The 26,704-nt window shown below is 38.5% G+C and overlaps 2 long non-coding RNA genes across 2 annotated transcripts; both read right to left on the bottom strand.

Moving 5' to 3' along the window:
* Positions 1-1,965: 1,965 nt before the first annotated feature.
* Positions 1,966-25,013, bottom strand: LOC104121048 (uncharacterized). The gene is made up of 3 exons (XR_011408545.1): positions 24,856-25,013; positions 11,550-11,689; positions 1,966-2,351 (listed from the first exon to the last, which is right to left on the bottom strand). It is a non-coding gene; the product is annotated as an uncharacterized lncRNA (long non-coding RNA).
* Positions 10,540-11,543, bottom strand: LOC138893309 (uncharacterized). The gene is made up of 2 exons (XR_011408546.1): positions 11,254-11,543; positions 10,540-11,187 (listed from the first exon to the last, which is right to left on the bottom strand). It is a non-coding gene; the product is annotated as an uncharacterized lncRNA (long non-coding RNA).
* Positions 25,014-26,704: the final 1,691 nt, after the last annotated feature.

The raw sequence follows: 26,704 nt of genomic DNA, 5'->3' as shown, positions 1-26,704 counted from the left end.
TGTATATTACTCGAGAGAGAGTACATATTTAGGTAGTTGTTGAACAACATCACTCCTAACGTATGTGAGAGATCAATACGGAGGGTTTAAAGGCGGGATTAGAGATAACGAAATCTTGTTGTGATCGTAGTGAGCGGTGAGTTAGTGTCAACTAGCGTAGTTCGAGAGAATATGTCTAGTAAATTATGGTAGTTGCTCGAGAGAGAATTACGATACCCGAAGTACTCACGATCGGTAGAGAATACTTAGTCGAAATTATAGAAGGCATAGCGGGAAGGATTCCGACAATTGAGGAAATCTTAACTCTAGACCTCCTTAATCTTGTCTCCAACCCTTAGTATCTTTAGTTATTAATTCACTCCTTTAATTTGTTAGTTAATTAGTTTAACATAAGAATCTTTATATTTATAACTTAGAAATTGTTCAAGCTTGTTTTCTTAGTGATAGTCAACAGTTGTAGCTAAACCTTAGTTCTCTGTGAGATTCGACTCCGCACTCTTAGACCGGATTATATTTGCAGCGACCGCTCCTTTTTAGGAGTAGAGTTGGGCGTGATCACATATATAACTCCAAGTCTCCTTTCTAGCAAATTAATTTCACACGCACGTACGCCGGCCCCCTTGGTCATATATAGTTATTTTCGATCGGACCTAAAAAGATTGCCCGTCAATTAATTTCTCTCTTGCAACTTGAGTTAATTGCAACTTGAGTTAATCGGCCTGTAATTAGAAAGGAAATGCATGCTTAAGCACTTTGTAAAACATTAATGTTAACAGGGGATGAAAATTAAAGGAGGGAGAGACGCCTGCATATCACTGCAAAGATAATTAATTAATAAATAAATACTGGAGTAGTATGATTTATGCTCATCCGATCCATGTGGAGCAGCAGTTAGATCACCGCATACATGGGCATAAAAAGGTCGCGTTGTCTGTCTGATGGTTTAAGGCAATCTTGTTCTAGTTAAGTGAGCCTATGTCATAATAGGCAATCCACACACAATGATAACACTACAATATAATTAATGATGACGACTTGAAGTGATCAAGAATCTTTCCCACACAGAGCTAGAGATAGTAGTAGATCCGGAGATGAATGTAAAATAAAAAATAATTAATGATAATTACAAAGAGCAGTTCCTATATATATATGCAAGGTAGAGTCATTACACAAACAATATGAGCCCCACATCAGTGAATTGATATAACATTAATTCTGAAATACACTACTTTTAGAACATTAAGGATCTTGTGCATCATGTATCACTTTAATACAATTTGCTCATATATTTGTAGAGACTTCACACATTCAGCAGATTGCAGGGGTAAATTTTGGAGGCTAAAGGAATAAGGGGAATAGTTTTTATCCTTTTGGAGACATCATGTATCGCTTTAACATGTATACCTTCTTAATTTCTCATCAGTCATCTCCTTAATTTTCCCAACAATATTATTTTTAAGTCGTTTTGGTTAAAAGTTAGCTTAGACTGCAGGCAAGGTATGTGCCACAAGTGATTTAAACATTTTTTTTTTAACCACGAAAGGAGCATATATAAAGCTCATGACTATGCAACCAATTATCAAAACAACATCTAGGTCAATAATGATGATCTACATGTTTAAATAACATGCTAACTTGAAGCCACAACTGCACCAAGTAAGAGGATATTGGAGGTACTAGCTAGTTATCAGGCAGAGAATCATCCGATCCAAATGTTTAGAGCTAGCAATTGAGCAAACGCCAAAAGTTTCTCTTGGAGCACATGCATGTTTATTTAAGTACATTGACTTTTAATCACCCTTCCAGAAGATATATGTTATCTCGTTTCTCTAAAGACGAAAACATCTTGGTCAATAATGTACTTACATGTTACAAACAATTCACTCAACTACAATAATTTTGCATGTCCTCTCTTGCAAGAATATAGATTACAATATCCTTCTTTCACATGTAAAGATAAACATATATTCGAAGACATTTTTTATTCATGTTTCTTCCAACAAATTGTATCTATACCCAGTCAGAGTACAAATTATACATGTAAATAGATCAACAAAGCTCAGAATGCATATGAATCGCATTTTAAACCTCTTAGTCCAAACCAAGAATTAAGTAATCAAAACAAAAATATTATGAATGAAGCAAGCAACACAAAGTTTTCTAAAAGCTAAACATTAATTTAACAAACCTCATCGTCTTTGTTCTTGTTGAGACGAGTTGTCCCGCCCTCCTTACTGATAGGTAACTTCATTGCTCCAAATGGCGTGTCCACATTAACATGACCTTTCATAGTGTAGCCAGTACCTCTTCCTCTCATCATGTCCCAAAGAGCAGACCCAAAGTTCTTAGACCTGAATTTTACAATTTTAGCAGATTTCTCAAGCTCTGCACCACCAATATTGACATCCTATAGCCAAACATCATAATCAAGTCCATTAAGCGCCAGGTCAAATTAGTCATTCTTGTTTTCTAACTTGAGCTTAAGAAGAGCAACAGTTTCTTCGAAAGAGAATATCTCAAAATGGATATTCTCATGATCAGTATCGATCGGGCTTGTAAGGTACAGGAATCTCGCCAGTTTTCTCAAGAGGCAGAGTCAGCCTGCCAAAAACAGGTACATCAACTACGAGGTCTACCTTGATCCTATAGGGAATGACGCTTCCGGACTTTATATCACGATACGTGCTTTTTATGTCATCATAAATCAAATTAACGGGTATTTTGACAGTTTCGGAACCATGTGCATGGATTGTTCCAGCATCAGGGATCAATCCAGAAATCAGTTTCCTTCCATCACTCTCAATCAAGTAATTTATGTCAGTGAGAGGGATTGGAATGGGGTTTGGGATCTTCACTAACACATGAGCTACTGTATACGGTTACCCGATTTTTCTATGATGACCGAGACCAATAAGTTGCATCGAAGGTCGATCCCGAAGTGGATCGGGTCAAGGCACGAAGACAAGGTACCGAGCTCATGATTCGAGACACCTGCCATGATCGAGGCCGACAACAATCGAGACCAAACAAGACAGGCATCGTGCAATACCGAAGATAGCGTAATAACGGAAAAGCGAGATATCCGCGACTGGTCGAAGATCGTGGCGGAAATCTCGGAACGGATCGAGTCATGAACGGTTGTTTAGTTAATCATGAGATTTCCTTCTGTAATTAGGATTGTACCATATATAGAATTCATCTACTATATAAAGGGGAGTTCTAACCATTTGTAAAGACACAACTGATACAAAAGGAATATAATTTTCTTTCTCGCTCACGCTCTTAGTCTTCAGCTCATTGTATTTTTATTTCTCTTACATCAACCAGTTCGAGGATACTCTAACTCAAGAGTTGGGCTCTATTCAAATACTGGTTTGATTTACTTTATTGTACAATTTTATCACTAATCTTCATATTTATCAATTGGTATTAAGTGAAATCACGTATCCTTAAATCCACATTATAAGTTTAATTGTTATCCAACTTTAAGGGTAAACGGTTTGGCGCCCACCATGGGGCTAAGAATAATAGTGATTGCTTAATACTAATTTCAATAACACACACTGCTTTACACTTGTTCTCATAAAAATCTTTGTTTTCAAGACAAACATGTCAAACTCACAAGCAGCACCTACACATGGTGACAACAACCTTGGATTTCACAAGGAAAACGACAACATAGCCGCCCCAGGAATCGAGGTGCCTCAGGCCGACCTCGAGGGAGCACCAATTGCAAATCCCGTTGATGTCAGTTCACATGTCGCCCTAAATGCAAATTTCGGCGTTGAGCCCAAAGGTAGTATACACAGGAAAGTTCGATCAGGTGGTCGAGGTACGCAGGGTAGAGAAGATGGTGGAGTTAGCCTCCAATTGATATTAGAAATGTTACAAGCTCAATAGAACACTATACCACAACTACAAAATCAACACTGAACACCGAGTAGAATCGAACCAGAAGTCGTTTAAAGGACCGAGCCTGTGCCGGAAAGGTCGAATGCCAACGAATAGGGGACTAACCCCGCCATTATGAAAATGTTCGAGGAGCTCACGAAACGGATTGAATCGGGAGAAAAGAAAACGAGGCAAATGACAAGAAAGTAGAAACATACAACTCCCGGGTTGACCAAATACCGGGGGCGCTGCCGATTCTAAAAGTTATGGATTCAAAGAAATTCGTATAGAATCCTTTCCCTCCAAGTGCAGCACCAAAACCCATTCTGAAGAAATTTCGAATGCCAGAAATTCCTAAGTACAATGGGACCAGTGACCCTAATGAGCATGTCACTTCTTATAAATGCACAATAAAGCAAAATGACTTAGAAGACGATGAGATTTAATCTGTTCTACTGAAGAAATTTGCAGAAACCTTGTCGAAAGGAGCAATGATATGGTACCTTAATTTACCGCCTAATTCCATCAATTCCTTCGCCATACTTGCAGAGTCCTTCGTAAAGGCACATGCCAGAGCAATAAAGGTTGCGACTAGAAAATCGGACCTCTTCAAGGTAAAACAAAAAGACAACGAAATATTGAGGGAATTCGTATCTCGGTTTCAGATGGAACGCATGGAACCACCACTGGTCATAGACGATTGGGTTGTTCAGGCCTTTACTCAAGGTTTGAACGAAGAAAGTTCGGTGGCATCACGACAGCTAAAGTAGAATTTAATTGAATATCCAGCGGTAACCTGGACCGATGTACATAATCGGTACCATTCGAAGATCAGGGTCGAGGATGATCAATTGGGGACCCCTTCCAATTCCGCTTATCCAAATAGGCCCGTCGGCAGAACTCAAAGGGATATCGACAGAGAACCCCGATCGAGTATAGATCGGTATCTACCATACAATGCAGATCGTAGAAACAGCGGCCCAGGATGCAATCCCATCCGAAATGATCGAAGACCGATCTCTCGAGGGATCATGAGAAAAAGTGGATTCGATAAACTTGCTAATCCCACACAAGCACCACGATTGTCAAAATGCAACTTCAGCATCGACGCATCAGGTATTGTGTCAGCCATTGGGAGAATCAAAGATACTAGATGGCCCATACCCCTACAAATCGATCCATCCCAAAGGAACCCCAATCAAACATGCAAATACCATGGTACACACGCTCATAAAATCGAAGACTGCAGACAACTAACGGAGAAGGTGGCCCGTCTATTCAACGAAGGTCACCTTCGAGAATTCTTGAGTGACCGAGCTAGAAACCATTTCAGAGACAGAGACGCAAACAGGAAGAGCGAGCAGGAAGAAGCACAATGGCCCGTGTTCAAACGCACTAAAGTATCAATTACCAGAGAAAAGCGAACTCCAGACTATGTGCCAGAAGGCGCTTTATCATTCAATGATGAGGAAGCAGAAGGGATTTCACAACCCCACAATGATGCTTTGGTAATCTCTATCCTTATGAATAAAATTCAGGTTAAACGTGTTTTAATTGATCTAGGAAGTTCGACCAATATTATTCGATCAAGGGTCATGGAGCAGCTCGTCCTACAAGATCAGATCATACCCGGAGCTCGGATTCTCAATGGCTTTAAATGGCAAGCGAAACAACTAAAGGTGAAATCCTCCTACCGGTAAATGTAGCCAAAATTATTCAAGAAACAAAGTTCTATATGATCGAAGGCGATATGAGATATAACGCACTGCTCAGAAGACCCTGGATTCACAATATGAGGGCGGTCCCCTCAACCCCTCACCAAATGCTGAAGTTCCCAACACCAGATGGAGTAAAAATGGTGTATGGGGAACAACATGCTTCCAAAGAGATGTTTGCGGTCGACGAAGTGATACCGGTATCGGCACTTTCGTCAACAAAAGCATCGAAGTCCAAAGGAAAACAGGAAGCTAAATTGCAACCACAGTTTCCAGCCTCGACTCAATCGGAGAAGCAGGGAACGTACGAGGACGATGACTATTGGATCCCTCGATCCTTCATAATACCCGAGGATTCCGACGCCACCAAATCAACGGTCGAGGATATGGAGCAAGTCGTATTGATCGAGCATCTACCCGATCGAAAGGTATACCTGGGAACGGGGTTAACTCCCGAGCTCAGGGAAAAACTCATTAAATTTCTTATAAATAATATGGATTATTTTTCTTGGTCCCATTTAGATATGACAGGGATCCCGCCGAAAATCGCTACACATCGACTAAGCTTGGACCCGAAGTTCCGCCCGATAAAACAAAAGAGAAGACCCCAGTCCGAGGTAAAACATGCATTTATCAAGGAAGAGGTAACCAAACTTTCCAAAATAGGATCCATTCGGGAGGTAAAATATCCCGAATGGTTAGCAAACATAGTCGTAGCACCTAAAAAGGGAAATAAACTTAGAATGTGCGTAGACTATAAAGATTTAAACAAAGCATGTTCTAAAGACTCTTTTCCTCTGCCGAATATCGATCGCATGATCGATGCCACGACCGACCACGAGATCCTTAGTTTTCTCGATGCCTACTTCGGCTATAATCAAATACAAATGAACCCGGAGGATCAGGAAAAGACTTCGTTCATCACTAAGTATGACACCTATTGTTATAATGTAATGTCGTTTAGACTAAAAATGCTGGTGCCACTTATTAATGCTTAATAAATCGAATGTTCGAAGAACAAATAGGTAAGTCAATGGAAGTTTATATTGACGATATTCTAGTTAAGTCCCTGCGAGCAGAGAACCATTTGACACATTTACAGGAGACTTTCGATATACTAAGGAAATACAACATGAAACTCAACCCGGAGAAATGTGCATTCGGGGTCGGCTCGGGGAAGTTCCTCTTCTTTATGGTATCAAACCGGGGTATCAAAATCAACCCCGATAAGATTAAGGCGATCGAAGACATCACGGTAATGTATAATGTTAAGGCCGTACAAAGATTAACAGGACGCATAGCCGCCCTAGGCCGATTCATCTCAAGGTCTTCAGATAGAAGTCACAAGTTCTTCTCGCTGCTCAAAAAGAAGAACAATTTTGCATGGACCCCGGAATGCCAACAAGCATTGGAAGAATTAAAGCGGTACCTCTCGAGCCCGCCACTGCTTCATACTCCGAAAGCAGATGAGCAACTCTACTTGTACTTAGCAGTCTCGAAAATTGTGGTAAGTGGAATCCTAGTTCGAGAAGAGCAAGGTACGCAATTTCCTATTTACTATGTTAGTCGAACTCTAGGAGAGGCCGAGACTCGGTACCCATACTTAGAAAAATTAGTGCTGGCCCTAATAAGCGCCTCTAGGAAATTAAAACCATATTTTCAGTGTCACCCGATCTGTGTGGTAACTACTTATCCCCTTCGCAATATTTTGCCTAAACCCAAACTTTCGGGCCGACTAGCTAAATGGGCCGTCGAGATCAGTGGGTACGATATCGAGTATCGACCCCGAACGTCCATCAAATCTTAAATCTTAGCGGACTTCGTGGCTGACTTTACATCGTAGCGGACTTCAAAAAGGAACTATTATTAAAATTGGGTACATCATCGGGGGTGTGGACCCTTTTCACTGACGGCTCTTCGAACGTGAAGGGGTCCTGGCTAGGCATCGTTTTGAAGCCGCCCACGAGTAATACAATTAGGCAAGCCATCAAAACTTCTAAGTTAACTAACAATGAGGCCGAGTATGAGGCCATGATTTCATGTCTCAAGCTAGCTAAAGGTTTGGGAGCAGAAGTCATCGAGGCCAAATGTGACTCCCTGCTCGTGGTAAACCAAGTCAACAGAACTTTCGATGTCTGAGATGATCGAATGTAGAGGTACTTCGACAAATTGCAAGTGACTCTACATAGATTTAAAGAATGGACCTTACAGCATGTACCTCGAGAACAAAACAACGAGGCCGATGCCCTTGCAAATTTGGGGTCATCAGTCGAAGATGGCGAGATTGGCTCAGGGATTGTCGTACAACTTTCAATGTCAGTAATCGAAGAAGGCCACGCCGAAATCAACTCCACAAGTCTAACTTGGGATTTGAGGAACAAATATATCGAGTACCCAAAGAACGAGAAACTTCCATCGAATCCTAAAAAATCGAGGACTCTACGTACGAAGGCCGCACGATTCACGTTGGCTGAAGATGGAACCCTATATAGAAGGATGTTCGATGGACCATTGGCAATATGTTTAGGACCAGGATATACCGACTACGTCCTACGAGAAATCCATAAGGCACCTGCGGAAATCATTCCGGTGCCGAATCATTGGTTCACAAAGTCATCAGAGCAGGATACTATTGGGCCGATAAGGAGAAGGATACAAAAGAGTTTGTTCGAAAATGTGACAAATGTCAAAGATATGCGCCGATGATTCACCAGCCCGGAGAGCAACTCCACTCAGTCTTATCCCCATGGTCATCCATGAAGTGGGGAATGGATATCGCCGGCCCTCTGCCATCGGCCCCAGGTAAAATTAAATTTATTTTGTTTATGACTGACTATTTCTCTAGGTGGGTTGAAGCGCGGGCTTTCGAGAAAATTAGAGAGAAAAAAGTCATAGACTTCATCTGGGACCACATTATATGCCGATTTGGGATGCCTGCCGAGATCGTATGCGACAATAGAAAGCAATTCGTCGGCGGTAAAGTGACAAAATTTCTCGAAGATCACAAAATAAAGAGGATCCTGTCGACACCATATCATCCTAGTGGGAACGGACATGCTAAATCGACAAACAAAACCATCATTCAAAATCTAAAGAAATGATTGAATGGCACCAAGGGAAAATGGAGAGAAATATTGCCCGAAGTCCTTTAGGCATATTGAACGGCGTCAAAATCCAGTACGGGGGCAACACCGTTTTCTTTAGTATATGGCGCTGAAGCTCTGATCCCGGTTGAAGTTGGGGAACCCAGCGTCAGGTTTTTATATGCAACGGAAGAGTCAAATCATGAGGCTATGAATACAAGCCTCGAATTGCTAGATGAAAAACGGGAGGCCGCCCTCGTTCGAATGGCCACACAGAAATAATGGATCGAAAGGTACTACAATCGAAGAGCCAATCTTCGACACTTCAAAATCGGGGACTTGGTTCTGAGGAAGGTCACCCTAAATACTCGAGACCCAAATGAAGGAAAACTTGATCCAAACTGGGAGGGACCATACGAGGTCCTCGATATCATCGGAAAAAGATCCTACAAACTTGGAATGGCAAGCGGTGAACAATTACCAAACAATTGGAATATATCACTCCTCAAATGATTTTACTGCTAAGGTACGACCTTCTCCATTTTTATTTTTATTTTATACTAACCATTTGTAGGTGTTTAATCAAATACATCAAAGGATTCTTCAAACGCAGTCCTTAGGTCTGAAAGCACGCGTTGCACTCTTTTTTCCTTAGACCGATTTTTGTCCCAAATGGGTTTTTCCGGCGAGGTTTTTAATGAGGCAACCATTGTTCGTGCTAACTTAGAGTAATTCAACAGTATCCGAGGCTCCTTTACAATCAACCTCGAATACTGGAGGGCATCACCCTCTGATAGTTACAAGGAAAATACTTCGTGTCGACAGGGTCTCGATAGGTAAATTTTGTAGAGGACTAAACGGTCAAATGAACAGTGTCCATGTAGATTACTCGAGCCCTAATGGCAAAACATGTACGCATGTATAATCTATTGGAAGAAGTATTTTTTCTTACCAGATGCTCCATGCTTTAGAAAAATTTATACTTTCATACTTATGATATATGGTGGAAACTGGCTTAAGGGCCAATCACAACTGAAGTTCAAACAATTTACCCGATACTCGGGGACTGTCATCCAAAAAATCAACACGATCGAATTATTAAACCTCAAGGTCGTAAGACCTTAAAAAGACAATCCTCGATTTTATAGGCCACGGGCACCCCACTCGGGGACCGATACTTCGAACAAGTTTGAAGTATATCAGGGAACAAGCCGAAAAGGTGAGTCGAAGTTAAAGGCTACGGCCAAATCAACACGGTTCGGAGACGTCCGTTTTCCGTTATTAAACAGGCCTTCGAATATTTTCACATACCGGTTAAAAAGGGCTACCCTCGGCTAAATTTCTAAGGGTCTCGATAATATCGACCCTCGAAAACCCTAATGGATACAAAGGAGTTCGAACTCTCGAACAAATTCTTTATTTTATGCTATGGCATTACGAAACAAAGGGTCTCGATAATATCGACCCTTGAAAATCCTAATGGGTACGGAACCATTCGAACTCTCGAGCAAATCCTTTATTTCGTGTTAAGGCACAACATAATTTATATGATTAAAGGATAAAATTTTCAAGCCGAAAAGGCGGAGATAGCCATTCTTTTTGTTATGGCCGTATCTGCCTAATTCAAAGCCTAAAGGGCCACTTTATTTTTGAGTTCGGAAAAATCATCCTCACTCAATTAAAACCTAAGGGTCACCCTACTCCGAGTTTGAGAAAATACTCACTCGATTATAAAAACTATACTAGTTTAGTTTCGATCAAATTACCTAAGCCTCGAACTAATGAACAAACCTTTCATAAGGCATAAATAAAACAAAACTTTCACAAGGCATAAATGAAATAAAGACAAGTCGGAAAGGAAAGAGATGTTTATATATATGAGAGTATTTACAAGGTCCGATCAGGATCCTATACAAAAGATCAAAAGTGAAAAATCCTAAGATTCCTGATCTCCTTCGGGGGCAGCTTCTTCTCCATCGAGGTCCTCCCCATTCTCGAACCCGCTCTTGCTACCATCATCATCATCATCGGAAGTGGACATCACTCCAGCTTTGTCTTCATGCTCTCTAGCCTTAACTATCTCGTTGGTAAGATCGAAACCTCAAGCGTGGATTTCCTCCATGGTTTCCCTCCGAGATTGGCATTTGGCGAGTTTGAGCGGTCTCGGTAGCCTCTCTCGCTTGGGCTTGAGCAGCTTCAGCATCAGCCCGGTAGATGGCCACGATCGCCTCAGCCTCGGCCTTTGCTTTTTTGGCTTCAGTTTTAGCCCTTGTAAGTTTGGAAGCCAACTGAGCCTCGATCTCCCCTATCTTCTTTGCCTGAGCTGAACTATCTTTCTTCAGGCCTCGGAGCTGACTTTCGGCCGATGACAATTAGGCCCGAACAGTCTCTTTTTCTGTAGCCAGGCGGTCCATACCTTCTTTCCACCCCAAGGACTCCGCCTTTATCGTACTGATCTCCTAGCGGAACTTCTCAATCCTCTCAATCTTTTGCTGCAGCTGTGAGAGTGAAATATTAGCCATCGTTCCTGAATCGAGCCCATGGGGTTTTAAAATTGTCATTACCTGCCCGATCAGGTCTGTCTGATCTTGGTGAGCCTTGTCACTCCCCGAACTCTAGGAGCGCAACCGGCGCTCAACCGAGTGAACCCAGTCGAGCAAGCTTACGTTACATCAACCTCTCATCATAACTCATGCAGGATTTATCAAAACATAATTAAATCATGACTTTCATATTTGAATACATTAGGCTCAATGACCCATAAATATTTTTTTTCTTTTCTTTTTCTCTTGTAATGGGTACATACCTTCATAAATATCTGTAAACATAAATACATGTCGAAACTCAAAAACTTAAGTACCTGACCCATAGTGTACATGGAGCTTCTATGGCAATAGATACCTAAGTATAAAACCAACTAGACTCCAATGCCCACTGGAATTGTAGCAGGCTCACCATAATCTGCTGCTCAAAAGATCCCTACCAAAGATCCAAATCATCCTGTAGAAGTATACATGTATCCATTAAAAGATGCAGCGCCCCCGACAAAAGGGACGTGAGTACATGTGGAATAGTACTCGCATGTAAGGCAAATAGAACAACATATGAAATCATGGTAATTCAAATAAGAGTCATATGAAGTACATCATTTTAAATTTCATTTAGGATTAACTGAGCCATATGAACTATGCGTGGAATAAATAATACAAAGTAATTGAAACAACATGTTCAAACAAGTCCAATGAAAATAGCACGTAATCTCTGCGTTAACAATGTGTCTCACTAAACCGTCCATATCCCTTTCTTATATTACACCTATATATTTCATAGACCGTTCTTAATGTTCACATGTCATATTAAACACTTATGTCTTTCATAGACCGTTCATAGGATTCCATAGACAATACACATATGCGTCTCATGGACCGTTCATAGGATTCACATATACCATACAATACACATGTACGTTTCATAGACCGTTCACAGTGTTTACTTACACAATACACCTGTGCATTTCATAGACCGTTCATAGTGTTTACTTACATAATACACTTGTGCATTCCATAGATCATCCACAAGATTTCATAACACAATATACCTATGCGTTTCATAGACCGTCCACAGAATTTCATAACACAATATACCTATGCGTTTCATAGACCGTCCACAGGATTTCATAACACAATATACCTATGTGTTTCATAGACCGTCCACAGGATTTCATAACACAATATACCTATGCGTTTCATAGACCGTCCACAAGATTTCATAACATAATATACCTATGCGTTTCATAGACCGTCCACAGGATTTCGTAACATAATATACCTAGGCGTTTCATAGACCGTCCATAGAATTTCATAACACAATATGCCTATGTGTTTCATAGACCGTCCACAGGATTTCATAACATAATATACCTATGCGTTTCATAGACGGTCCATAGGATTTCATAACACAATATACTTATGTGTTTCATAGAACGTCCACAGGATTTCATAACACAATATACCTATGTGTTTCATAGACCGTCCATAGGGTTCATACAAAATATACCTATGCATTTCATGGACCGTCCATAGGGTTCATACACATATATACCTATGCGTTTCATAGACCGTCCATAGGTTTCATGCACATCATTATGCATATAACCATATATAAACTCAAAGCGATATGATTAACATTACATTAAGGTCGTAAGTTTCCGGATCATTGGAGCACTTCATGTTCATGCTCATCATGGAGAAACATAGCACATTACATTAGCACATACATGGTGAATTAATAAATCAATTTCAATGGCACATGAGACCAATTTTCTTTCTTAAGGTTCATCATCATTTAGCATAGGACATCTCCCTTTCATCTTGTTATTCACTCACTTGACATATTGAGGTCATTAGCTAAGTTCATGATTCTTGAGGACTTAATATCGAAGTCATTTACATACATTATTTCAGAAGCATACAACTATAGTTGAAACCATTGGGACATACAATACCTCATAATTCTCATTTAGAAAAACAACCATATTTCATGTTCATACTATCACTTCATTAGTACTTTCAATTACTTACAACATCATTATTTCATTGGCTCCCTTTTTGCCATACATATTATTCTTCATTCATGGCACGGTGGCCGTATCTTATATTCCATACTTTCATTTTCAAGCATCTTCATAGATTATCGACAACAAAGAATCTCTAATTATGACTTTTAGTACACCTATGAGCAATTAAGAGTCTTAGGCACATTGAGACTTCTTACACAATTTGGCATAATAGCCTTCACTTGAAACACTACTTGGAGTCATAACATTTTATATCCAACTCATACTTTGAACACATTCCCGAAGGATAACATCATATGATAAGATCATTCAGAATACATTTTGAACATATACCTTTCAACACAAAGCTTATTCGGAATAGTTAATTTATAAAGGATAACTCGGGACTTACAAGAACATCATGAAATTCAATTCTAGGAAAGAAGTTTATCCAGCATACCTCGCTTTGAGCTTTCCTTAAATTACTACAACATTCCAGAAATTCTAGCAATCCTAATCTATTTTGAGACATGGTAAAATTGAACCATAATTAGGAAGATATTCATGGTTTCAGCTCATTTGAGCATTTTATCAAACACTAGGTGTGCATATTTGGCTACAAGATTTCCTTCACTCCATAACCTAATCCTTACTTATTTAAGCTCAACAATCTTCCCATAAACCTTATTGGTACATGCATGTATAAATAATACTTTCACACCCAAGAATCATACTCTCAATCAACCATCTTCTACCCAAATCCGAAATTAAAAACTAAGGTATGGAATCTTACCTCTTAAAGGAAGAACTTGAGGGATTTCTTGTTGGATTTCAAGGCTTGGACAAGATCTTGATGAACAAAGTACTTGAGCTTCTTCCTCTCTCTAGAACACTCTCACTTCTCTCTAAAAATATCAGATTTTGGCTCCAAAATGAGCTTCAATGGTTATTTATCAAAGTTGGTTCGGGTTATAAGGATAGAAAAATGGATACTCCGAAATTTCGGACCAGACTATAGACCAGGCTAGGCACGCTTTGTAGCGAGCTATAGACCAGGCTAGGCACGCTCTGTAGCAAGCTATAGACCATGCTAGGCACGCTCTATAGCATGGTCCAGCGCATTACAGACCTGTCTTCGTGAGGGATATAGCAAGGTCTAGTGCGCTACAGACCTGGCTTCACGAGGGTTATAGCGCGGTCACATTCTTCCAGCCTTTGGGAATTTGATCATAACTTATTATAGGAGTGTCCAAATGACAAACGAGTTAAAGCGTTAGAAACTAGACTCGAAGGACTTTAATTTGATAGGTAGATCACCTTCTAATTCATTATAGTTTGGTAGCAGCATGCGTTTGAAGTAGAATCTTGTGCGAATTAAGACATCCTTTCCATTTAATGTATCCAACTTGTTCCACACAAATTTTTGTCATTCACAAAACTCCTTAGTATGTTCAAACATACCTTAAACATATATTTTTCATTTCAAAATAAAGTGGTTCTATCCCATGGGTCTCCTTTAATAGTCGAATATGTTATTCCCAAATTCCGTTGGCGCACTTTAAAATCTTAAATCATTAGGAAATTTTAACGGGGCCTTACAATCCTTGGCCAACTCGGCCCGAAGATACTTGATCTCTTCCTCTTTTTGCCCACTAAGAAGTTTGAGGGCATTTCTCTCCTCCGAAAGCCCTCGGAAGTCAGCCTCACATCGGCTCAGCTCTGCTTGAGACTTGGAAAATGCCTCCTGATGAAGAGCTAAAGCCTATATGAAAAGGAGAAAAAGTTAGGCAGAAAATGGAAGAATATGACATCAACAAAGGGAATCGATACCTACCCGATTCAGGGCTCGTTGAGCCTCGAAAAAAAGACCCGATGCATCACTCGGGTCGGCAGCATCTTCGATACCTATAAAAAAATCACGGAAGGAGTCCTATCCTTCATGAGCTCCGTCTACCTCGAGGGTCCCTAAAGCTCGGGCTTCCCGAATTGCCCCTTCCGAAAAAGCAGGGAGAGTAGGTGAATCTCCGATTACTATTGCCCCAAGTGAGTCACTTGGGGCGTTCTCCTCAGTTTGAAAGGCTTCAGGGCCGGTCCCTTCAGATATACCCACCGTTTGTTCACTTCGGTGGGAGGCATCTTCAATTCCAACGACTCAGGGACTTTGCCCGAGTCCTTCTCCGATATCCCCTCAGTTCGAGGCGGAGCCTCATCAACCGCCATCGATCCAGCTGCCTTTAGGGCATCGATGGTTTTCTTCACTCGGGCTACCAGTACGGAGCCACCGTTTTATTCTTATTCGTCTCCATCCCTTAGACGTCGAACAGATTCTTCGATCAGAGGGATGATGTTCTTCCTCGGCTTACGAACTGTCATTTTCTTAAGTTCTGGATCCTCGGAGGCAGAGGCCCTCTTTCTCTTGTTGTCCTTTGCCGTTTCGGAACCGGGGCGGAAGTCTTTTCCTCGCCAGACGGGGGCCTTATGACCGCATCTTTGCCCAGGCTTACACGCAAGAAAATTGGTTAAGTATAAGAAAGAAATTTTGATCAAATCATCAGATATCTGAAAAATAGGCTTACCATGATTTTTGGCCTCCCATCAGCCCTTTGATAAATCGTGCCATGAGCGCTCGGCGTACATAGAGGTCGAGGCAGGTCCCGAACCTAGCTCTCGAGATTAGGAATTGCACGAGGCATCCAAGCAACCGCTACATCATGGAAAGGGATATCGATAAGAAGAAGTAAGGGGGAAAAACAATAAATAAGAACCAACAGTGGGATTATACTTACGGTTCATATTCCATCTCTCAGGAAATGGCATCTTCTCAACTGGGATTAGGTCGGAAGTCCTCACTCGAACAAACCGGCCCATCCAGCCTCGGTCCTTGTCCTTGTCTATGATCGAGAACAACACTTTGGTGGCCCGACGTTGGAGTTTTATTAATCTGCCTCAATAGAGGCGGGGGCTGTATAACTTGATGAGGTGGTCGAGGGTGAAATACATCCCCTCGACTTTGCTCACGAATAATCGGAGAAGAATAATAATTTACCAAAAAGAAGGATGGATTTGGCCTAGGGTTATTTGATACTGATGATAAAAATCAATGACGACGGGGTCGAGGGGGTCCAGCGTGAAAGGGTAAGTGTAAACACTTAGAAACCCTTCCACATGGGTAGTTATGTCCTCTTCGGTGGTCGGGATCACCACCTCTTTATCCCCCCAGTTACAGTCTTTCTTTACCTGTTCGAGGTATTTCTCTGTTATCGAGCATAAATATCTTGACACAGGCTCAAATCGACCTGGAACCGACGAAGCCTTATCGATTTTGAAATCAGAGTTTAACGCGCACCCCCGGGGAATACACTCCTCAATACGGGGTTCCACCGTCATTTTTTCGCCGGCCGGTTAAGAAGATAAAGCAGCTTCTTTTTGTGGTACCGTTTTTGATGTTTTTGCCATTTTTCGTATGAGTTTGAAGGAAGTTGTAGGACTTGGTGTTTTGAGAAAGGGTTAATAACAAAACCTGAGGATTTCGTAAAATGGAAAAACTTGAAAGAGGTAAAGGCTTTGGAGAAGAAAGTGAAAGTAAAATTTGAATCAATGAAGAGAAGGCCTATTTATGGGATTTATAGCGACGGTTCAAAAGCACTAGTCGCTGACCACCAACTGACGCTCATTAATGACTTGGGGAACCGTACTGACGGAATATTTTCTGTCATTTACGAGGATGATATCATGACAATGATGACATCATGATAGGTCAAGCTAGAGAATCGAAGACTCAGTTCGTTCCTTGTCGTTATACTCCAAAGAACTAGGGGACTATCTGTATACGGTTAAAATCGGGGCCACCCGATTTTTCTATGCTGACTGAGACCAAGAATTTGCATCGAGGTCGACCCTGAAGTGGATCGGGTCAAGGCACGAAGATAAGGTACCGAGCTCGGGATTCGAGACACCTGCTAAGATCGAGGCTGACAGCAATCGAGACCAAATAAGACATGCATCGAGCAATACATAAGATAGCGTAATAACGGAAAAGCGAGATATGTGCGACTGGTCAAAGATCGTGGCGGAAATCTCGGAACGGATCGAGTCAAGAACGATTGTTTAGTTAATCATGGGATTTCCTTCTGTAATTAGGATTGTACCATATATAGAATTCCTCTACTATATAAAGGGGAGTTCTAACCATTTGTAAAGACACAACTGATACAAAAGCAAAATAATTTTCTTTCTCGCTCATGCTCTTGCTCTTCAGCTTATTATATTTTTATTGCTCTTGCATCAACCAGTTCGAGGATACTCTAACTCAAGGGTTGGGCTCTATTCAAACACTGATTTTATTTATTTTATTGTACAATTCTATCATTAATCTTCATATTTATCAATTGGTATTAAGTGAAATTACGTATCCTTAAATTCACATTATATGTTTAATTATTATCTAATTTTAAGATAAACTGCTACTAATTCAGCCTTTTAAAGATTGATACGAGGAATGTGAACTGCAGTGACATCTGCACTTGGTTTCCCAAATCCTATTTTTTCCTCAATTTTCTCACCAACATCTTCGATCAACTCCTTAAATTTCTCAACAAATCCACCCTTTTCTTCATCTTGTTTATCCTCCTTATCTTTCTTGCCGAAGGCCCTTTTAACAGACAACATAGCTTACAAGCAAACAAGACGGACGTTCAATGAGTTAGATACCAGATTGACCACTTCTTTTAATACGATCGAGAGTAGAACGTTTTAAAGCTGAATGTATATCGACATTATTTCTACATTGAAATAAAGGAAACGCATCATAAAGAAATAGTAGTAGATTTTATTTAAGATATAAATGCTAAGCTTTACTCCCAACTCCAATGCAGTTAGCTATGGTAAGTGGACGTGAAAAAATGCATTCTTTTATACATTATACTTGTACCAGCTTGTTGTAAACGTGGTGGGGACGAAAGGATAGTGCTCCTACAAATAATAGTTACCCGCAATACTATATATGTTAGGATCAAAATAATCAAGTGTCATGTGTAAGTTAGTAAAACAATACTTGAACGACGATAAATTAGAGAGAAATATACTAAAAAAGACACAAATATTTAATGCGATTCGGTCAACTGACCTACGTCCGCAGGCAGAGATGAGATATCCACTATATAAAAGAGAGTACAACATATCGAGAGAACAACCTCACAAAAAGGCAAACACAAGTGGCAGGCTAACACTTGTTCCGAAATTCTCCCGCTAAATAAGACTCTCAAACCCCTTAGGCACTACATTGTAGATGCTACTAAATAAGAAGGAAGGATCTCCGATTTAAAGAAGTCCGAAATCTTTCACTACTAGAAATCCGGAAAAATCCGACCGAAGCATACCGACCAACGTTGGTCGGTCAACAAAAGCGACCAAAAACACGTCCAAAGCGGATGAAAACTACCAAAAAAATATTTTATATTTTTTTAAAATTATTAGTTATGATTCATTCAATTTAAACATAAACTGTAAGTTCAATTCATACGCAAAAGGTTAAACACTTATCCCTAAAAATTCAATTCATATCCAAAAAGTTCAACCATTACCCCTAAAAGTTCAATTCATATCCTAAAAGTTTAACTCATTCCCTAAATAATTCAATTAATACCCTAAATAATTCAATTAACCTCATAAAACATAAGCTCTATCCAAAAAGTTCAACACTTACGCCTAAAAATTCAATTCATACCCTAAAAATTCAATTCACAAGAACAAATCCTAAAAACTCAATCCAGTTCAAAGTTAAACATTCAATTCCTAACTAAACTACTCAAGTCAATACAAACTTAAACATTCAATTTACACCCTAGGTAATCAATTCAATTCAATTTTAACATGACCTAAACCCTAGATTTCAATAAAATTCAAAGTTAAACAATCAATTTAAATAATAATTAACTAATTCATAACTAATTAATAAAATATTAAAATTATACTAAAAATGTAAGTTCAAATCGAAACCTGAAATATTTAGGAGGTGGAGGAAGAGAGGCAGTGGCGGTAGTGGAGGCACTAGCAGTGGCAATGGCGGCGACGACGTGGGATGGGGAATGGGATTTGTGTGAGGGAAATAGAGAAGGGGTGGGGGAAGGGTATTGTGTGTGTGAGGGAGCAGAGAGTGGGGGGTTAGAAAATTTTGAGAAGAGAATAAGAGAAATGAGGGGGAAATCCCATATTTCAGATCTGAAATTAAAGGTACCGACCGACGTCGGTCAGTACACTTAAGTGACTGTTGACCGTGTTTGACCACAGTTAACCAACCGAAAACTAAATTAATTTTTTTGTGTTATTATTTCTTAAAATATTATAAACTATAAGGATATATTTTATTCACATATATATATTTACTAATAAATAATTATAAACTATAAACATAATCTTTATAAATAATTATATTAACTAATTAATTTTAATAAATTATAAGCATATATTTTATTCACATATATAGAATTAATCAATCATAATAAAAAAAATAAAGGTATATATATGAGACGTTTATTTTATTCGAATTTCACATTTTGTCTTATATATTCATTCGTTTTATAACTAATTACAAATCACATAGATTAATAAATATCGGTGAAGATGTTTTACTTTTTGTATTCATCTATCTAAGTTATAATTAAGTATATGAGTCATTTCACACACACATACACACATATATTATATTGTAATTGACGATCAATCACATACATTACTACGTACGAAAACTTGATCAATTGATGAATTGGTAAATCAATATTATTCTATTTTAAATATGTTTAGTCGATTGTTATACTAACTCGTTTACTTAATGCTAATAGCTTCTTTCGTTTATTTAATTTGTGATACATATATACATGTCAAAGAAGTTTAGTATTCTTCTATATTTCATTCATTCATCACTAATAATGCATGACATAGATTAATCGATATAGGTCAAGACGTTTTTGTTTTTAATATTCATCGATATAGGTCGAGACGTTTTGTTTTTAGTATTCATCGATGCATCTAAGTAAGTTATAAGTCGATGAATCAATTTACAAATAGATATATTTGATGATGATCAATTATATATACTAATTAGATTATTGCTTCTTCACAAGTCTATCCCTAAAAGAATAGATATACACTTCGTTGTACTACTTTAACTATATAAAGCTTGTTATAGTACATGTTAGTGCATTCATCGTTTGTATTATAAAATAAAGTGTTAATAAATTATTTTTATATTATTTAGATAGTAAATTTTATTATGATTCAAAATTTTGACCATGTTTGACCTATGAACCGACCGAAGTTGGTTGGTTATTTTTCAGAAATTACAGCTACCGACCAAAGTTGGTCGGTAAAATCTTCTCCTGTAATAACTGACCGACTTTGGTCAGTAAATTCAACTATAAATTTTATAAAATATTTTAAATAATAATATAATTATTAAATTATATTTACTATAATTTAATTTTGGTGTAATTAGTAAAAATTAATTATCTTAATTAACTAAAAATAATTTAATTAATTTATAATTGTGGAATAAATTAAGAAGTTCTAATACTTATGGAAATATCTCAATTTATTTTTATTTTATTTGTATAGATGGAACATCGTACTTGGATGTACAATAGGAATTATCCTAATCGGCGGGGATTGAGGGAGAATTTTGTAGATGGGATTGATGACTTTGTTGGACATGCAATGTCACTTTCATCATACCAAATTGAAGGAGTAATTAGGTGCCCTTGTGTGAAGTTTAAAAAATTGGAGAAAGTTAAGCTTCATCTTTAGAGGAAGGGGTTTATAGAGAATTACTTTGTGTGGACTAAACATGGAGAGATCAATGGTAGCCGTGGAATATTTCATAACATGGTTGTTGGTGAAAGTAGTAGGTCGGTGGAGAATAGAAATTATGATTCTAGAATTCATGATATGGTTGCGGATGCTTTTGGGATGCACTCCGGGGTTGAGCCCAATGAAAATGTTGAACAAACTCCTAATGATGATGCAAAATATTTTTATGGACAGTTAGAGAAAGCTAGTCGTCCACTACGTGAAGGAAGTCCGCACTATGAGCCATCTGTTGCGGTGAGATTACTAAGTATCAAATATGGTTGGAATATTTCTCAAGCGGCCATGGACTCTTTTATTAACCTTATGAGTGAACTAGTTGACCCAAATATCAACTTACCTGGTGATTTCTATAAGGCAAAGAGATTGGTTTCTAAGTTAAGACTTTCATCGATGAGAATTGATTGTTGTGAAGATGATTGCATGTTATATTATAAAGATGATGCAAATTTAGAAAGTTGTAAATTCTATGAAAAGCCTCGCTTCAATACACTTTCCAGCGGGAATATGGTTGCTGTGAAAGCGATGCATTATTTGCCTCTTATACCTAAGTTAAAAAGGTTATATGCGTCGATGAGATGCCTATGTCTTATCATCCACCACACGGCTATACTAAGCTGCCACAACATCACGAGGCATATACCTTCATCCAGACACCGGGTCTTCCATCACAGGGCCATAGGACTATACGTTCGACATACAGTCCAGTTGCCTCATAGCCACGTGGATCGCAACCATCTGCATCACAACAACGTGGATCACATCCCTACATATCACAGCCACATGGATTGCAGCCATCCATATCACAGCCATATGGGTCCATCCATCCGTATCACAACCACATGGATCGTATCCAGCTATGTCGCAGTCACGGGGATCGCAGCCATCTTCATCATCGACTCCATCCATTTCAGGACTTCGCCTGCGAGACCGTAGCTTTGAGCCCCCATCTACACCGTCTACACATGCCTCTGATACACATGCTAAGGATGATGATCCAGATGTAGTGCATTATGATCGCTATGGCAGAATCATCATAGTCCCTGAGGGTAACGGGTAAGAGTAATTTGTTATTTTAGCGTTTATTGTTTTATAATATTTTTACTAATATTTTCATGTATTTTTATTGTTAAATTGCAGGTTCAGGCCGGGTAACCAAACTACTAAGATAATCACCAATGCGATCAAAAAGCTTTATGATGGCCCCTATGCTACTTGGAGTGATTTTCCATACTCGCTGAAGGAGCAAATTGTCAATCAGTTTAAGGTATACATGTTCTTTTAAGAAGTTTAATAATTTATATTCATGTTGTTTCCATCTAATATTTAACTTTTGAAATGCAGAGTAAGTATGTATGGGAAGACTGCTATATCGAGGAAGTGGCTGCAAATTTTTATCTTAAATCCCGCAAGAGATTGACAGATCATTTCTCGGATGGTAGAAAAAAGAACAAGAGGCCTGACTGGTGTCTGTAGCATTTATGAGATGATTTGTTAAGGCAATGGCAGTCCGAGCAATCCTTACAAAAGAGTGAACTAGGGAAGAAAGCTCGCTTATCTAAGAAGGGAGGCTCCTTGCACACTGGGGTGCTATCAGCATCGGGACAATAAGAAGAAGATTGGTAATTGCTTAAATTATTACGTCTTTACTTTTCTAAGTATACCAATTTTATTTATTAACTAAATTAATTTATTTTCAGGAAAAGAAGTATGGGCATCCAATGCACCATGATGAGCTATTCAAGGAGACGCATATTTTAAAGAAGAAGAAAGAGGGGGATGCAGATAGGTGTGTCGAGGACCGGGAAAAGATTACATATGTAAGCTTTCAATTTTCCCTAAGTGTTATACTTTACTTTTATAAGATTTTTTATATACTAATTTAATTTAAAATAATGTAGGGTTGCTACCAAAGCAACGTGGAGGAATTCATCCGTAGTCAGCCAACTGGTAAATCGGGCGAGCCAAACCAATCTTCAGACGAGGATGCTGAAAGAATATGATTAGAAGTTGTCGGCAATCCAAAAAAGGGGAAGGTATACGGGTTTTCTGAAAAGAAAATACCATCACTACAGGTGTGAAATGTAAGGAATAGGGACTTCCACACAGGGTGAGGCACTTAATAGGGAGAGCTTTTCGGCTATGCAGGAGACAGTGACAAAGCTTACATCTGAGCTAGAAGAGGCCAAGGAAAGATAAAGGCTTAGAGATGCTCAATTCCTTGGTATGCAAGCTGAGATCAGAACTCTTCTTTCTACTGGATCTTTTCTGTTGTCCCGATCTCGTGAGTCATCGCCAGAGGCTCGACCTCCACGTGAGCGTTCCTCCTCGTGATCATTCTGCCTGTCCTCTATGTGATCGTTCTTCCCATCTTCCACAAGACCGTTCTTACCATCTTGTAGATGAAAGTTCATCAGATAGTGCTGATGCTGTAGAAAATACCTTTTAACCAATACTTTGATATACTTGAACTAGACTAATAGAACTTGTTTTGAATTAGAATGAACATTTTTTAACTTGTTGTAATTACGTAGTTTTTGATTGGTGTTGAATTGTGATGTATAATTGAACTTGTTAGTTTTAAAGTATTAATTGGATGTTTGGTTGAATTTGTGGTGAATTAGGGGTTGTTGGTGGTGAATTAGGGGTTGTTTGATGTGAATTAGGGGTATTGGTATGCTGCTTTTTGTATGGCGGGTGGTGTAGCTACCAAAACAAGCATTTTCTGCCAAAATTATTCCCAAAAAACCGACCGACCTTGTTCGGTAATTAAAAAAAAATTAATTACAAAATACCGACCAATGTTGGTCGGTTAATGCACATTGAATTCCCAAAAATTTAACATTACCGGCAAACTTTGGTCGGTAAGTTGGCTGCCATGTCCAGATTACCGACCAACATCGGTCGGTATTATTAAATTTTAATTATTTATAAAAAATATTTTTTTTCTAATACCGCCCAACGTTGGTCGGTATATAAAATATTATATGATTAATTTATTTTTCATTAACGACCAAAGTTGGTCGGTAATTAAATTATTAAATTTAGAACACCGACCAATGTTGGTCGGTAAAATTAAATTATTAAAATAATATTTCGACTAATAATGGTCGATAATTCAATTAAATTGTCAGATGGTCGTGTAGAGCATACTGACCAAAGTTTGTCGGTAATTTCCGACCGATTTTGGTCGGTATGCTCTACGGACCTTCAAAATACCGATCACACGTAAATGATCGCGTTTTGGACGGTTATTGGTCATTACCGACCGATTTTGGTAGGTTTTTTCGGACGGTTTTACGCGGATGTTTAGTAGTGTTTTCCTCCAAGAAAATAAGACTAGCCAAATATGGGAGATTTATGTTTCCTTCTAAGAATAGAAAAATTCAATTATGGTAAATATGTTGCCATTTTCTTTATCGAGAGATAAAAAAACCAAATATGATAAGAAAATCAAGCAACTAACAGTATAAGGGAACATAAAAGGCTTATACTTGTGCGACATGTGATAGATGTACATTTTGCTGGGCTAATGTGAATGTTGAAAGTCATGATACACATCTAAAGACTTAATCAGATAAACATATCTGATCCATGCATAATACTCAGAAGGAAAAAAAAAACGTACATTATCATTACGGGGAATCAAGATTGATTGAATCACTTACCGTCACCACATGAAAAACTTTAAGAAGAAATTTTGATCAACAGTGTTGGGAAAAGAAAACAACAAATCAGAATGAAGAATTACCTAATATGTAGAACTTTTTTGTGGCCTTGTATTAAACTTTGGAAATGCCATTGAGATGGGGAAATGGAAAGCCTTAGTAAGATGATCTGAAAAAGGAAGCGAGTACGAGGTTCTTGGACTTCCTGACACGTCTTCTCCCATTTTGTTTCAGTTATAATCATGTGAGATCTATCATGCAGACACTTTATATCTTATGTTATACTAATGAAAATCCATATTCTTGGTTTTTGTATTTTACACTATTAATCAACTCACTATCCATTAGCCAGCCTTACACTGAGATTTTCTTAATTCTACTTTTATTGCTCAACACCTTGAACGCAATCCGATAGGTGGTCAAACTTTTTTTGCAACACAAAACATTTACTTATATAAAACAAAAAATCAATTTAAGTTTCTTAATAAATCGATGTAGTGATAAGAACATTATTTTGGAACAGATGGACAACATGTTCAAATAAGTACTGTATTTCATGGACAATTCTATAGAAAAAAGCAAAGAACTGATTGATATGCACATCGTGATTTACAATTGCTAAGAAAGCCTAACACAGTTTGCACAGAATATCCTTCTCAGTTTAAAAATACAATATGTAGTATGCGGAAAAGGGTCAAAAATGACCTTTAACATATTAAAAATGACTCAAATATACTCTCCTTCCACATATTGATCCATAAATATCCTTCACGTTAATTTTCAGACTAAAACTGCCCCTCCTTCTAACAGAACTATGACATGGCATATGTGGGGCTTTGCATTAAATATGTGGCACCGGTTTATTGGTACACATACAGATATCAGACCCAACACAAATAACCCAACCCATTTAGACTAACCTCAAACCCGGAACCTTTTATCTCAAGCCTACTTTCCATCTGAAGATTGGAAGCCATTGTCACAGAAGATTGAAATTTTCTTGCACGATGAAAGAAAGACATGGTTTAAGGAGAATTTAGAGTTATATCCTTTTAAATTTTTATATTTTTCTTGTCTTTTCTTTTTTTTCTTTTGTTTGAAGTGATTGTATTTTTTGTTGTGGATAAATTACAGATACTTCAACTTGGTTTCTAATTCTTATAGCAACGTATTTTTTGATTATTGGAATATCCAAAAAGAATTGTGAGAGATTGACAACCCTTAATACAGAGACCCTCTCACTAGACTGAGTGAAAATCAAGTGTAAGTTCAATTCAATAATTTGTTTACTCATTCATAGTATTAAAAATTTCATCTCTCATATCTATTCATAATTGTTTCTCTGGTATGTGTATTCGTAAATTTGTTAAATATAAGCGATGTAATGTAAATTTGGAATGGAGGAAAAAATAGGGGGAAACGGTGCTTGGAAGCCACAAAAATGGATAAGGATTCACCATTACTAGCAATAAAAAAATCTTTTATCATCTCCTTAAAACCAAGTTAGCAGAGAAACCAAACGCCTTGAACCCGTTGACAGCCATGAAAAGTCTCCATCACCTTTTGAGTGTTGTTTTTGAGAGAGAGAGAGAGAGAGAGAGAGAGAAAGAGGATTTGGTTTTGAGGAAGATGAATTATTTCTCGAGAGGCTTTAATTTTTGGGTTAGTCTTGGGTTATTTATGTTGAGTCTAATATCTCAATGTGTACTAATAAACCAGTGCCACCTATTTGATAAAACCCCCCACATATGCCATGTCATAAATCTGTTAGAAGGAGGGGCATTTGTAGTCCAAAAATTAACGTTAAGGACATTTATGGTCAAATATGTGGATGGAGGGCAAATTTGAGCTATTTTCAATACGTTAAGGGCATTTTTCCGTATGTGAGACAAACTAATAAAGACTACTATAGCATCAGTCTCAAAATGGAAT

Source organism: Nicotiana tomentosiformis, chromosome 6, assembly GCF_000390325.3.
Source record: "Nicotiana tomentosiformis chromosome 6, ASM39032v3, whole genome shotgun sequence".
NCBI lineage: Eukaryota > Viridiplantae > Streptophyta > Magnoliopsida > Solanales > Solanaceae > Nicotiana > Nicotiana tomentosiformis.
Note: the sequence above shows the minus strand (reverse complement) of the source record. Positions and strands in the feature narration are given on the sequence as shown.